The sequence below is a fragment of the Panulirus ornatus genome, chromosome 39, assembly GCF_036320965.1.
Source record: "Panulirus ornatus isolate Po-2019 chromosome 39, ASM3632096v1, whole genome shotgun sequence".
NCBI classification, from domain to species: Eukaryota; Metazoa; Arthropoda; class Malacostraca; order Decapoda; family Palinuridae; genus Panulirus; species Panulirus ornatus.
This window is the reverse complement of record NC_092262.1, coordinates 9,310,072-9,327,571: the sequence shown is the minus strand read 5'-3', so window position 1 is coordinate 9,327,571 and position 17,500 is coordinate 9,310,072.

Below are 17,500 nucleotides of genomic sequence, written 5' to 3'. Positions count from 1 at the left end.
GCATATATTTTGGTTTGGTATAGTGTCTACGTTTACACACTCGAATTTTTTTTTTCCCTTTTTTTCTCATTTTCTTCGCCTGGTATACAAAATGATGTGTACGACGTGTACGACCCCCTTTTTCAGTACGACGGTATCCCACTAGTGTACGACGGTACGACCCTCGAGTAGTTAAGGGTTAGGTTAGAACACGTGTCACGTGTTCAAGGGTCGTACCATCGTGTTCAAGGGTCGTAACGTCGTGTTCAAGGGCCGTAACGTCGTGTTCAAGGGTCGTACCGTCGTGTTCAAGGGTCCTACCGTCGTGTTCAAGGGCCGTACCGTCGTGGTCAAGGGTCGTACCGTCGTGGTCAAGGGCCGTACTGTCGTGCTCAATGGTCGTACTGTCGTACTCAAGGGTTTTAACCTTGAAAGCACCCATAGAATTTGTTGATCATTTGTGATGTACTAAACCACTAACCAAATAATGTAAAATGTAACTTAAAATCACTTTCAGTATAGTTAAGAAAAAATAACAAAATGTAACTGTTAGAGAAATAATCTTGCAATTGTTCAAAAAGTAATTGTAAATGTTATTGTCGAGGTAATTTAAAGGTGATTTCTAAGACAGAAATAATTCTTAAAAGGAGGTTGTAAAAGATATTAAGCCGCCTGTGTATCATCACTTTGATATATGAGTATTTGAATATTTTTCACTATAATATATAAAGATTAATGTAGAAGAAAGGAGATACTGTTACCATAAATGTGGTAGTAGATATTTGCCCCTGGACACATCCAGGGCAATCTGCTCTTTTTTTTTTTTCCTAAGATGCTGTGGTGGACTGAATACATTAAAGAAAAAGGTTATTCGTTCTTTTGAGAGTTCTTATCTTAAATCCTTTTCAAGCTATTGGATAGAGATGAAATGTTTTCCATTTCTGTTTTTCTACTTAATTTGATAACATTGTTATAAAGGAATATTATATATATATATATATATATATATATATATATATATATATATATATATATATATATATATGGGGCCTGAACATGCGGGAGGGTGAGGGGGGGGCGGGGAGTAGAGTGAGTTGGATCAGTGTGGTATACCGGGGTTGACGTGCTGTCAGTGGATTGAATCAAGGCATGTGAAGCGTCTGGGGTAAACCATGGAAGCTGTGTAGGTATGTATATTTGCGTGTGTGGACGTATGTATATACATGTGTATGGGGGGGGGTTGGGCCATTTCTTTCGTCTGTTTCCTTGCGCTACCTCGCAAACGCGGGAGACAGCGACAAAGTATAATAAAAAAAAAAAAATATATATATATATAGATAGATAGATAGATAGATAGATCTCTTTTCTTTCTTTCAAACTATTTGCCATTTCCCGCGTTAGCGAGGTAGCATTAAGAACAGAGGAGTGAGCCTTAGAGGGTATATCCTCACTTGGCCCACCTCTCCGTTCCTTGTTTCGGAAAATCATAAATATACATGTATTTTTTTTTCCCCTTCTTTTTTTTTTATTATTGAACTTTGACGCTGTCTCCCGCATTAGCGAGGTAGCACAAAGAAACAGACGATATATATATATATATATATATATATATATATATATATATATATATATATATATATATATATATATATATATATTACCCAAACCTCTCCCCACAAGTTACACATATACTAAAAAAAAAAGGCTCAAACACAACCACTCCCCAGCAATGATAAAAAAAACGAAAACAATGCCAGAGCGCAAATTCAAACAGAGAGTAACACTGCCACCAACTCAAGTAGTGGAGAGCAAACTTGCCATTTGGCTATTCTTCCTGCAACACCTTAAACCACACCACACAGACCAGCCAGGGCTCGGACGAACGAGAAGGTAGTGCCACACTGGACGCACAACTGGTCCACTCAGTCATCACTCATGGAACACCCCTGGCCCATACCAGAGACATCGCTTCACCCACAGAACACGCACAGGCAGACCTATGAGGCACTACTCATGAATCAGCCACAAACCAACCTCACATCTAAACATGAGGCACTACTCTTGAATCAGCCACAAACCAACCTCACATCTAAACATGAGGCACTACTCTTGAATCAGCCACAAACCAACCTCACATCTAAACATGAGGCACTACTCATGAATCAGCCACAAACCAACTTCACATCTAAACATGAGGCACTACTCTTGAATCAGCCACAAACCAACCTCACATCTAAACATGAGGCAGTACTCTTGAATCAGTCACAAACCAACTTCACATCTAAACATGAGGCACTACTCTTGAATCAGCCACAAACCAACCTCACATCTAAACATGAGGCACTACTCTTGAATCAGCCACAAACCAACCTCACATCTAAAGAGATAAGTCATGGGATACATACACCAAAGTCATCCAGAATCACCTGCCTCACCCATCCTTCGCTCCCACTGACACAAACAAATGCTAACAAAACTTTAAGGAATTCTTCGACAAACAGGTCATGACGTCATGTCAAACTTTCGCATAAAAAAGGAAGAAACAACAAAATCCCTCCACCTGGAAACTTACCGACATAATACCTGTCCTAAATCTCACTAAACCATCCAGCTCCCCTAACTCCTACCACCCTACGTCACTTCAGTCTTCAGCAGCCACAGCAGAATGAAGGCAAATATACCACTTCACTTACAGATCTTGACTTCAGACCCGCCTCCACCACTTTACACACCATCGTAACAACATACTTCCCTTTTTTTGGCTTCAACCTACCACAACCCTCCCATACCCTTCACAATACCAGTGGCAACACACATCTTAAGACAGAGATGATACTTGACCACAGTAATGACAGAAGATCGTTCGCCAATTTCTTAGTATGCCATGCCATACTCCCTCACACCACCTTGCCCTCTGGACCCCCTTTCAACTCTACAGTGGGGTCACACAAGCACCAGTTCTTCCTCCAGTCTTCCTCATATCCTACACGACTTTCCATTATTACCCCCTGCCAGTATAACACGAAGGTCCTCCCACAGCCTAGCAGCCTCAGTCACATTACAACACCTACAGTGGCAACACACACTCAGCCCCTACGTTACCGAAAAGAACGTTTGTATCTTCGCAGATCTCTCTCCAAACTCTCTTTTAACCCGAGACCAGCAGAAATCCAGCTCACATCCGCCATTCATCCTCTCTTACCGTACAAAAACAGCATCCATTTTAGGCATACCATGATAAACACATGACAGTCACATTCTGCACAGCGATCAATTGAAGACGAAAAAAAAACAACAACACACAAACAAAATGCTCTCAGAACACTAACTGACCCCCAGATCTGGACGAGACAGCGAATCCCTGAATAGCCTTTACAAACAGTTCTTCCACTCCACTCTAAACCACGCCTCACCCCTGCCTGGTCTTCCGCGTCCTCGAGAGCAAATGTATCAGAGCTGCGAGCCGGACAAGACAGAGCACCCAGAACAATCACCAGCTGCTAGTCAACCACATGTAAGATCATCAACAGTTACACAGTGAAGCAAAGACACTATGACGAACCCACCTCGTCATACTCAACACCCACTACTTTGCACCGGCACTGAACCCTCTCCTATCCAAGCCACACTCTGTAACTAACCACGAACCTTAAGGTAGACATAGAAACTACACCCTTTGCCTCACTATTCACCAATATCTATCTATACAACTCCCTCTTCTCACCTTCAGCAGAAATAACACCAACAATGAAATGATCAGTGATAGACATCCTCCTTCCTTCTTCCCATCTCAGTTTTACCAGACATACAGCCAACGCTTACTGCCAAGAGCCACACATTCTCCCGACACAGATACACACACACAACACCACTACACTTTAAGACCTATGATCTCACCCGGTGGACGTGGATGGCTTCCTGAGTGGTGTGGGAGTTTCTTATAGAAGGGACTCCTGGGACAAAAATATATATATATATATATATATATATATATATATATATATATATATATATATATATATATATATATATATATATTCGAGTCGTGGACTTGAAGCAAAGTTTCTCTCATCTCTTATGTTAACAATCCTGTTGAAGAAAGAGTACTTCTCCTCATTTGAGTTCAAAGGTTTTCCCAGGAATTTATGTCCACTAACTATTGAATGACATCAGAAGACCCGAGCCAAAATTGGCTTGTTATGATCAAGATTATCGAGGATTATAGAATGATCTTGAGCCCTTATGTTAGACAACCTCTCAACCTTCTATCGTGTCAGCTAATTAATTCTAGTTCTTTAGTGGGTTTCCACAAGATTTTTTTCTCACTTCAGGCACCCTCTTCAGAGCTCGAGGTCGTGAACTCCCTTTGTACTATGCCTTTTTTTTCAAGCAGTATGATCACATATGAACCCAATCAAGATAGGGACATACTAATGAACTGTGAAGAGTAAGGGTGATTTCCATAGACTTAAATGCGAGAGTCCTGACTATGAACCAAGAGATTCTGTTGGCCTATTTCAGTAGTTTCCCTGCACTGTTTACATGGTTTAAGTCACCAGAGATTATTAGATCCAAATTCTTTTTTTTTTTCTCATCTACCTTTTTGTAGCTCGACAAAACTCAGGCTGTAGGTTTACCTTCTTGTTTCTGAACCTGATTTGTAAAACTTTGTTTATATATCGGATCATGAATTCATTTACCGTCCATGAGTCCAGTCCAACTCTTGTTTGTGACAATCTGAAGTCACTGGTGTTCAAAATCAGTTGCAGATTTTTTTTTTTCCATGCAGTACCCTATCAATGACCACTTTCCCGTACAACTTGCTAGGTTCACTTAACAAGCATATACTCCTGTAATTCGAAAGCTCACCATTGTCCCCGCTGCCTATATACAGTGGCAGTATATAAGTATCCTGTCAATTCTCAGGCACCTCACCATGATCCATACGTACACTGAAAATCCTAACAACCCAGTCAACAACACAGTCACTTCCTTCCTTAAGAGCTTCAGTTTTAATTCCACTCAGGCGGGCCAGCTTGCCACACTTCACCTTACGCAAGGCTTTCACCACCACTTCTCTTTTCACCAATCCACTCGTCATTAAACACATTCAACAATCCACGCAGCTGCTCACCATATCTCCTCCTCAGCTTAGCTTTACCTGTTACCATTTCCATATTTACACTCTTCATCGATGCTACCATTTGTTCCATAGTTTTCCCCACACTACTACTACTACTACTACTACTACTACTACTACTACTACTACTACTGCACAATTTTATTCAGTCATTTCATTTACAAATTAGAATTGCTGACAATATACAATTACAGCTGGATCAACAGCCACCATTATATCACATTTACTACAATCATAAAATGTTAAGAAGCTGTCATTAATACGACTTTATACGTCATTCATTATGAAACTTTTATTTCACCTAAATTTACAGCACCTTTTAAGAGACGAAAGTTTACAAATTCAACTGTATTCACTCCACAACACTTTTTACACGTTAGAGCATCTACGAATACAACTTCAGTCACCCTAGAACACTCTCTACCTTTGACATGATCTACAACCACAGCTGTAGTCACCTTACAACATCACTAAGATCAAGATAATTATCTACAGCTACACCTGTGGTTAACCTACAACACGGTGTAAGTTCAGGTTTATTTACAACGACGTATTGTGAAAAAAAATCGTGAAACACACAGGATCAAAACACTAGTATATTGTGTATGACAATTTCAGTAAGTAGGAAGGGTGTAAGTGTACTGTATGTAGGGTGTGAAAATACAGGGGAAAATATGTAGGTGCAATAGGTGGGGTGTAATATATATATAATATGTAGTGTATAGTCTTAGGGTGTAGCATGCAGTGTGTAGTATATAGCTCGTAGTGTGTAGAGTGTAGCATATTGGGTTTTCAGTTTGGGTGTATTGTGTAGGATGTTATACGTATGACGTAGTATGTAATATGTAGGGTGAGTGTGTGGGGTATCGTATGTAGGGTTGGCAGGTAGTATTTAGGGTTTAGTATGTAGGATTAGTAGATTGGGTGTTATGTGTAGGTTGCACTATGTAGCGTGTAGTACGTAGTGTACAGGGCGTAGTGTGTAAGGTGTAGCATGTAGGGCGTATCATGTAGTATGTAAGACGTGGTATGCAGGATGAAATTTGTAGGTTGATGGTGTAGGGTGTAGTATGTAGAGTGCAGTATGTAGGGTGCAGTATGTAGGATGTACTATGTAGGGTGCAGTATGCAGGGTGCAGTATGTAGGGTGTAATATGTAGTGTCCAGTATGTAGGATGTAGTATGTAGAGTGTAGTATGTAGGGTGTAGTATGTAGGGTACAGTATGTAGGGTGTACTATGTAGGGTGCAGTATGTAGGGTGTACTATGCAGGGTGCAGTATGTAGGGTACAGTATGTAGGGTGTACCATGTAGGGTGCAGTATGTAGGGTACAGTATGAAGGGTGTACCATGTAAGGTGCAGTATGTAAGAAGCAGTATGTAGGCTGCAGTATGTAGGACGTAGCATGTAGGGTGTAGTATGTATAGGGTGTAGTATGTATAGGGTGTAGTATGTAGGGTGTAGTGTGCACCTAGGCTAACGGGATAACGTTTGGTCCCGGTCTTGTGTCTGGGGGGGGGAGTCCGGTGATGGGGAGAGGGGGGGGTGTCAGGCACAGGAGAAGGGGGAGGGGAAGGGGGAGGGGAAGGGGAGGGAAGGGAAGGGGGGGGAGGTAACCAGACTGGTTGGTGCAGTACGGGTCTGTGTTGCTTAGACTGGTTTGCCCTCTCTCTCTCTCTCACTCTCTCTCTCTCTCTCTCTCTCTCTCTCTCTCTCTATCACACACACACAGACACACACACACACACACCCCGTGTGTCTCTCTCTCCCCCTCTCCCTCCGTCTACCACGGGTGTGTAGAAAAGCAAGACTACCTTGCTGGGGGAAGCGGGCCATCGCTTGTTGCAGCTATACGGTTGGCTGTTCAATCTGTTGTGTGTGTGTGTGTGTGTGTGTGTGTGTGTGTTGGTGGGGGGGGGTGGGGGTGGACCTTGTGGGGGAGGGGGGAGGGTGAGGCCAGGGTGGCCGAGGCACGATAATGCTTTGGCCCCGATCATGTGTGTGTGTGTGTGTGTGTGACTGTGTGGGGGAGGTTATGAATGTCTCTCTCTCTCTCTCTCTCTCTCTCTCTCTCTCTCTCTCTCTCTCTCTCTCTCTCTCTCTCTCTCACACCACATCGTCTCTCACACCACACTGCTGCATGGCTATATATCTCACTATGGTCTCTCTCTGTCTCTCTCTCTCTCTCTGTCGACCCGGAGTCTCTCTCTCTCTCTCTCTCTCTCTCTCTCTCTCTCTCTCTCTCTCTCTCTCTCTCTCTCTCTCTCTCTCTCAATGCAACTGGGAGAGTTGCGACGTTGCCACTTTTGGCCAGGGTCGGCCCTCAAGCCCCGCCTACCCATTTCGAGTACGCCTGTGCACATCACTTGTCTGTCCCTTCATTAGCGAGGGCAAAGGGGGGACGTCGGTAGGGGCGTGTATGGGCGGAGGAGGGGAAGCGGGTGTGTGTTGGAGGGCGGGCGTGCGTCGGCAGGAGCGGCTACGGTGCACACACACACACACACACACACACACACACAGGGCTGGGTGAGGGAGGGAGGTCTGTGCTTGCAGTGGGTAGTCACAAGTACAGGTTCAGTCAGGGCGCCTCGCTCTTCCCTCCCTCCGCCGCCGTCGACGACGCCGGAGCACGCCCTCGCACGCCCCCGCCCACGAGGGTGGGCGGCCCGCATGTTGCTAGGCACCCACACACACACACACACACACACACCTGTGTGTGTGGGGGTCTGTATGTGTGTGTGTGTGTGTGTCTGTGGTGTGTGTGTGTGTGTGCCGCAGGGCCCTGTCCCAGTAGGGGTCAGACCCCGCCCCCGCACCCACCCACCAACGCCGCCACCACGCCCACATCACCGCCGCCGCCGCCGCCACCACCCCCCCCCTTCCCCCCCACCCCCCCAACCCACAGACACCCCTCGTCTGTGTGAGGACGAACCCCTGGGGGAGGGGGAGAGGAATAGGAGGAGAGGAGAGAACGCCCCGAGGACGACCTCACTCTTCGACGGCAGGAGGAGGAGCAGGAGGAGGTGGTGGAGGACCAGGAGGTGGAGGAACAGGAGGAGGTGGAGGAACAGGAGGAGGAGGAGGTGGAGGAGGAGGGAGCAGCAGGAGCAGACGAGGTTGCGACAGGGGGTCCGACGCTAGCGTGTCGGACGAACCGTGTGGCCTTCGCCAGCGGGGACCGACACTGGCTTTTGAAAAGCAACAGCTCGTCCGTCGCCGTCGTCCGTCGTCTCCCTCCTTCCTCGTCGTGGTCTTCGTCGTCGTGTGGAGAACCGTGCACACGGTAGTGGCCAGTACGAGGTAATGGTGAGAGTGTGTGTGGTGTGTATGTGTGTGTGTGTGTGTGTGTGCAAGCGAGAGAGGAAGAAAGAGAAAGAAGGAGAGAGAAAGAGAGAGAGAGTGAGTGTGTGTGTGTATGTGTGTGTGTGAGAGAGAGAGAGAGAGAGAGAGAGAGAGAGAGAGAGAGAGAGAGAGAGAGAGAGAGAGAGAGCACGCCCGCTCACCAGTATTGACAGCTCAAGCGAACGAAGCTGCTGCTGGCCCCCGTTGCATGCATACCACAGTGGTGCGTGCTGGTAGCAGCTAGTGTGTGGGGACCTACCACCACCTCTACCACACTGAGTGATGATCATGGTGGGCCCGCTTCTTCTCCACCACCACACCACCACACCACCACCTAGGAGAGACCACTGGTCAGAGAGGAGGGAGAACGTGTGTGTCTCTTCACCTCCCTCAACTCCCTCTCACTTCTTAATGGTGTGTCTTCTGTATTACCAGACAAGTGGTGAGGGAGCTTCGCCTCACCTCTGTGGCCCTCATGGTACCATGCAACCATACATATATATATATATATATATATATATATATATATATATATATATATATATATATATACACAAGTGGCAGTTTTATTGCTGAGTTAAAACCACATATATCCAGGCTTCGACGAGTGTGTCTGATGGACACCATGTATTAGAGAAAGGAAATAAAGATGATGTAATCTTCAGAATATTTAAGTGCATTCTTTCCTCTTGAACCCAAGTCTGCGAAAATATACATGATAGTCATATGAAAAAAAATAATTAATAATAAAATTGTAATGATATATATATATGTATATATAAAAGAATAATAGTATTAAACGTGTTAAAAGCCATCTTGGGAATGTGACGTTATATATGACTGACAGAATCCTTGGGAAATATCTGTCTTTGGACTCAGGTTCAAGCAGGAATACCATACAGGTAAGCTACTTCAACTTTGATTCATACATAACCTTAAAAAGACATTAAAAAAAAAAAAGATATCAAAAAGAAATGTCATTTTCTATACCCAATTTCCAGTAATGCCCACTATTCATGTCCAAGTCCTATTTCTGTAAGCACTGTAGAAGAACAGATTTTTGCATGATTAAAAGATGACAACTTTATTTGACCAGCAAAATTTTTTTTTAGGGTGGGAAATCATAAAGCATTTTCTTATATATATATATATATATATATATATATATATATATATATATATATATATATATATATATATATATATATATATCCAGTATGTTATATTAAAAATTTGGTACATTGTGATTTGTTTAAAATAAATAAAGTTTTCCATGTGATGAAATGATGCTTATATAGATTTTGTACATTTGTACATAACACTCCCTATATCAACATTCACACATTGCCTTACATATAGTCTTTGACCTTGATTCAAAGGCCAAATATGGTCACCACACCTTAGCTATATATTATAGGAAATTATAAAAAACCAATATATATATATATATATATATATATATATATATATATATATATATATATATATATATATATATATATATATATATATAATCAAATAGAAAAAATTCAAATCGTATTTTATATAATAACCCTGAAAGTGTATAATATATGTAATATATGGCATGAAGGAAATTCATGTACCATATATTGCTGAAAGCTCTCCATCATACTACAAAATTATTATGCTGCATATGGTATGCTTCAGCATACTGTGATATAGCCAAAGCATATGCCATCTCATAGTATACTCTCTTCTAGAATAATAATTAACCATAGTGAATAATTCCATACAACACTGAATGATACAATATCAAGTTAATATATTACGGTATACCTATATGATGTATATATCAGTATTTGATGATCATATACCGTCCATCGGTGGAACAGATGGGCATAAAAGGTTATATTTTCTTAAGAGAAATATTCATTGGACTGTCTTTCTCGGCGAAGTGGGGATGTAAGGGTATGGGAAAGAAGATGTAGGAAAGGAGGTGAAAGTGAGGGACATAGATGGAATGGGTGGAGGAGAGTGAGAACGAATGAGGGAGGATGAGGGAGTAAAGATGGAGAGAAGGTGGGGGGGGGGGGGAGTGGTTATATGTAGTCAGGTTCAGCATGTGGACACATACTGGCTACCACTACTACCACCGCCACTACCACTACGCTACCACTACACTACCACCACACGGTGCACGCCACCACACACTTACGTGCACACCAGCAGACACCGCATTCCACCACAGACCCCCGCTACACACCACCACACACCGCACACCACCGCATCTCCGCCACACGCCACCACACAGCACATACAACCACCATTACCACACACCACCACCACAGCACACATACACACACACACATACCATATACCATTACCAGACACCACACACACAAGATACCATCACATCCCACACACAAAGCACCACACAAAAAGAAATACATCAGCTACACGCCACCTCAAATCACCACATGTGCACCACACACTTCCACCACATACCACCACCACACACCACCACAAGTTCACCACCACACACTTCCACCACATACCACCACCACACACCACCACAAGTTCACCACCACACACTTCCACCACATACCACCACCACACACCACCACCACACATCACACACCAACATACCACATACGCCACACACTTACACCACATAACACCACCACACACTACCTCCACACATCACCACCACACACCACCAGCACACATCACACACCAACATACCACATACACCACAAACTGCCACCACACACTTCCACCACACACCACCTTCACACACCACTTCCACACACCGCCACCACACATCACACACCAACATACCACATACACCACACACTTCCACCACACACTTCCACTACATAACACCACCACACACCACCTTCACACACCACTTCCACACACCGCCACCACACATCACACACCAACATACCACATACACCACACACTGCCACCACACACTTCCACCACATAACACCACCACACACCACCTTCACACACCACTTCCACACACCGCCACCACACATCACACACCAACATACCACATACACCACACACTGCCACCACACACTTCCACCACATAACACCACCACACACCAACTTCACACACCACTTCCACACACCGCCAGCACACATCACACGCCAGCATACCACATACACCACACACTTCCACCACATAACACCACCACACACCACCTTCACACACCACTTCCACACACCGCCACCACACATCACACACCAACATACCACATACACCACACACTTCCACCACGCACTTCCACCATATACACCACCACGCACCACCTTCACACATCACCACCACACATCACACACCAACATACCACATACACCACACACTGCCACATACCACAACACACCACACAAGACCATAGTGCCACCGCGCACCAGACTACCGCCAGAATTTACCACACACCTCCCAAAACCACAGCAGGCACCACACACGACAGACCAACTCCAGACTCCACCACACACCACAGTCCAGCCATACCTTACCACACAACACCACCACCACATACCACAACACCCATGACACACCATCTACAGCCACACACTACCACACACCACACACCACCACACACCACCAAACCAACCACACGCCACCACACCAATCACACATCACCACACCACATACACCACATCACATACACCACAGCCAACCGCCATAACACTACACCACACCACCACCACACACCACCACCACACACCACCACACACCACAGTCACCACCACACCATACCACACACCATACAAAACTCCACCACACCACCACCACACACCACCACACACCACCACCACACACCACCACACCACCACACCACCACACCTTACCACACCACCACACCAACACACCACCACACCACCACCACACACCACCACCACACACCACAGTCACCACCACACCTTACCACACACCATACAAAACACCACCACACCACCACACACCACCACACACCACACCACCACACACCACAGTCACCACCACACCTTACCACACACCATACAAAACACCACCAAACACCACTACCACACACCATACAAAACACCACCACCATCACACGCCACCACCACACCACCACACCTTACCACACACTATACAACACCATCACACACCACACCACCACACCACCACACCTTACCACACACCATACAACTCCATCACACGCACCATCAAACACCACCACAGACTACACCACACCAGCATAACACCACCACAGTCGCCACCACACCCAACCACACACCATCACACACACACACACACCACCAGCAGGTACTGAGAAAGAAGGGAGAGTTTCCACGAAGGTTAGGTTAATAATGATGGAGAGTACATCAACATACCATCCTTTGTTGTTCTCAGTCGTTGACCATGATAATGATGGTTGGTGTGTCATGTGCCGAACGAACATGTTTCATTATCCTGGCTTTCCCTTTATCATTTATATATATATATATATATATATATATATATATATATATATATATATATATATATATATATATATGTATATATGTACCGTTCCTGTATCATTATCGCCAAGTTGTTTCCATCAAAATTATTGTTATCATTCATCAATTACCCCCATCCCATGGGATGTTCAGTATGCCTCTGTTTATATATATATATATATATATATATATATATATATATATATATATATATATATATATATATATATGTATATTATCCCTAGGGATAGGGGAGAAAGAATGCTTGCCACGTATTCCCTGCGTGTCGTAGAAGGCGACTAAAAGGGGAGGGAGCGGGGGGCTGGAAATCCTCCCCTCTTGTTTTTTTTTTTAATTTTCCAAAAGAAGGAACAGAAAAGGGGGCCAGGTGAGGATATTCCCTCAAAGGCCCAGTCCTCTGTTCTTAACGCTACCTCGCTAACGCGGAAAATGGCGAATAGTTTGCAAGAAAGAATATATATATATATATATATATATATATATATATATATATATATATATATATATATATATACACATTGATTTAGACTAATGTGGGTGAAGATCTTCGCCCATATAAAGCACAAGGCATTCACCACGTACACTCGCGTCCTCACAACATACAACAGTGCTCCTCACTTGCCCTTGAAAACCTTTTTTTTCTATAAAGTTGATAAAACGAATTTTTTATTTTTTACCTTACTCATTTTTGAATCAGTCTTGGACCCAACACTGTCTTGTGTCTGATTTGTTTTCTCTCTTCTTTTTTCACATCTTTATTCTCTGATCTGATCCGTCAGATGGGTCGATAAGTCATTCTTATTATTATCATTTCTATTATTTTCATTATTGTTATTTTTATTGTTATCATTATGGCTATTTTTGTTATTATTATTATCATCATTATTATTATCATTTTTATTATTATATTATTATTATTATTATTATTATTATTATTATTATTATTATTATTATTACTATTACTATTATTATTACTATTATTATTATTATTGTTATTATCATTATTATCATTATTGTTTTGCAATTTAAACTCATTTAACTTAGGAAAGAGAAGGTTAAGAGGTGATGTGATGCAGGTATTCAATATTATTAAAGGCTTTGATAATCTTGATGTAATTAGATATTTAAAGCCACATTTGCCTGATGTCACTCGTAGTAATGGTGGGCCAACGTTTTACTTGGAATGAGGCAAAGTACTTTATCTTCAAGAGGATTGTTAACATATGGAATGATTTACCAATTAGAGTAGTTGAAAGCAGCACCATAGATCCGTTTAAGAATTAAGACTTGACCAATAGTTGGCTTCAAGTGGAGGAGTGAGAGACATTATTTGCGCCTCCTTAGTTACATATAAAGTTGACAGGTATTTCTCCTTAAGTTGGCTGTCCTACTCTTACCATCTCTTATGTTCCTCATCTCCTCCACCACCACAAACTACCTGCCATACCAACCAATGATCTATTGATGTTGGAATTCCCTTGAATTCATTTATATAATCAAGAAACCGCTGGCATTTTGGTTACGATGACTACCAAGCATTACTACTATTAACAATAATTTGTTTCATATGTCTTTAGAAATAAACAATAAATAGAATGAGTAGTAGAGAAAAATGGATTAGTATTGAGTGCCATATTATTATTATGGGAATTATTCATCGTTTTATTATTTCAATGTAATCACAAGTTTATTATTATTATTACTATTATTATTACTATTATCATTGTTATTATTATCATTATTATTATTATTATTATTATTATTATTATTATTATTATTATTATTATCACTATTATTATTATCACTATTATTATTATTTCATCATCATTATCATTATCATTGTTATAGTTATTGTGGCGGCATCATTAGCTGCAAAAGACGCAATGTTCTTTATGAAATGTTCTTTAGAAGAACAGCCATGTTCATCGCTTTCTTCCTGATAATTGGAGACGTTTATTATATTACAGGAACAAAATTATAACAGTTTTCTTATTGTGACTGAAACTTTGCGTCTGTCATCTGCTAATGATCACATATACTTTGATCTAAACATGACTATTGTAGATATCATTATAATCTACTCTCAAATTTTCTCTAATTAATCTAAACATGACTATTGTAGATATCATTATAATCTACTCTCAAATTTTCTCTAATTAATCTAAATATGACGCTTGTAGATATCATTATAATCTACTCTCAAATTTTCTCTAATTAATCTAAACATGACTATTGTAGATATCATTATAATCTACTCTCAAATTTTCTCTAATTAATCTAAACATGACTATTGTAGATATCATTATAATCTACTCTCAAATTTTCTCTACTTAATCTAAACATGACTCTTGTAGATATCATTATAATCTACTCTCAAATTTTCTCTAATTAATGTGAATATGACGCTTGTAATATCATTATAATCTACTCTCAAATTTTCTCTAATTAATCTAAATATGACGCTTGTAGATATTATAATCTACTCTCAAATTTTCTCTATTTTATCTATCTTATTTTTTTTTTTTTGTGTGTGTGTGTGTCTGTCTGTCTGTCAGTCTGTCTGTCATATATCTGATGGGTAGCCAACATTCCATAGTTTGTATTGTTTTCAAAAATTTTATCCAAAGGGGATCCTTCTTAATTCAGTATTTCTCTAAAGATATACATCCATATATATATATATATATATATATATATATATATATATATATATATATATATATATGGATGTATATATATATATATAGAACACTGGCCCACAAGATTAGAAACTGTGTTGTTCACTGTATAATTTATAGACAAGATGAAGGAGTGGCGTTAGTATGTGTGTGTGTGTGTGTGGGAAACCCTGAGATGAAATGGGTGAAGTTAGTATGAGATGAAACGCCACTGTGTCACATGTTTACCTAAGACGTTTCAAAAAAGTGCCTTCCCCACACGGAGTTGCCATAAGACGAAGTCTATACCGTACTGCATTCCAGGGCCCGCCCTTTTAGTGCCTTATATAACACACGCTGGTGAAGAGAGAGAGAGAGAGAGGGTGGGTTTGAGGGGGCCCCGTCCTGTGAAATGATAAGCAGGCAGATTCGTTCGTATACATCATCATGCAACATGGCCAGTGACACAAAGAGAAGAAGGTTTTTTTTTTTTGCTGTTGCCTGAAGAACGCCGGGCGAGGAGAATAGTGTGTTGTGTCTAACTTCAGACATACCTTCTCTGTATATTGAAATTAATCCTATATTTCTATATATTTTTTTTTTCTTGTGTGAGGTTATGAGACTTCTAGAACTCCATAGATATTTTTAGTTGTTTTTTTTCTTTCTTTGTTCTTCTCTGTATATTTTACAGACACACAGGGCTGTAGGCTCGTCTTTCTGGTTGTTGTGGGCTGGTGAATTTAACAACTGCTTGCGATGATTGGGCAGTTAACGTCAAGCATGTTATGTCTTTGAGCACCTGAAAGTGAAAAGGATATATATCATGTAACACTTTCTATATTTATCATTTAACACCTTATTAAGGTGTTAATATGGATATATATCATGTAACACTTTCTATATTTATCATTTAACACCTTATTAAGGTGTTAATATGGATATATATCATGTAACACTTTCTATATTTATCATTTAACACCTTATTAAGGTGTTAATATGGATATATATCATGTAACACTTTCTATATTTATCATTTAACACCTTATTAAGGTGTTAATATGGATATATATCATGTAACACTCTATATTTATCATTTAACACCTTATTAAGGTGTTAATATGGACATATATGATGTAACACTTTCTATATTTATCATTTAACACCTTATTAAGGTGTTAATATGGATATATATCATGTAACACTTTCTATATTTATCATTTAACACCTTATTAAGGTGTTAAGGATATATCTCACATAACACCATATCAAGGTGATAAACATATTTGTGTGTTGACTCCTTTTAAGGACAATCCTAAGGCCACATACACTTTCTATATATGTGGTTGTATATCAGATATACCTGATTCGAAACACAGCCATCGGCTATAGGATCATATAGGATATAACCTATATTTTCTATTCTTAGGGTTTGTTGTGATATAATTTAAAGATAGTATGCAAATATCTGGGTTTTTTTTTTTTCTTTTAAAGGGAGTTAAAACTGGGAATGGTTGCTTTAAGGGATCGAGTATAATCAAATATGATGATTTTTTTTAGGAATTGTTTTTGAATGTTGCTTTTAGGGATTAGATATTATGATATACTCTGGTTTTAAGGAAAAATCAGTGTCATACCCTTCCATCTGTTTGATGAAAACTGATCCTTTATTTGCATAATTCAGGCACACGTCCCAAGGATATATATATATATATATATATATATATATATATATATATATATATATATATATATATATATATATTTCTTTTTTCTTTTAAACTATTCGCCATATCCCGCGTTAGCGAGGTAGCGTTAAGAACAGAGGACTGGGCCTTTTTTGGAATATCCTCACCTGGCCCCCTTCTCTGTTCCTTCTTTTGGAAAATTTAAAAAAAAAAAAAAAACGAGATGGGAGGATTT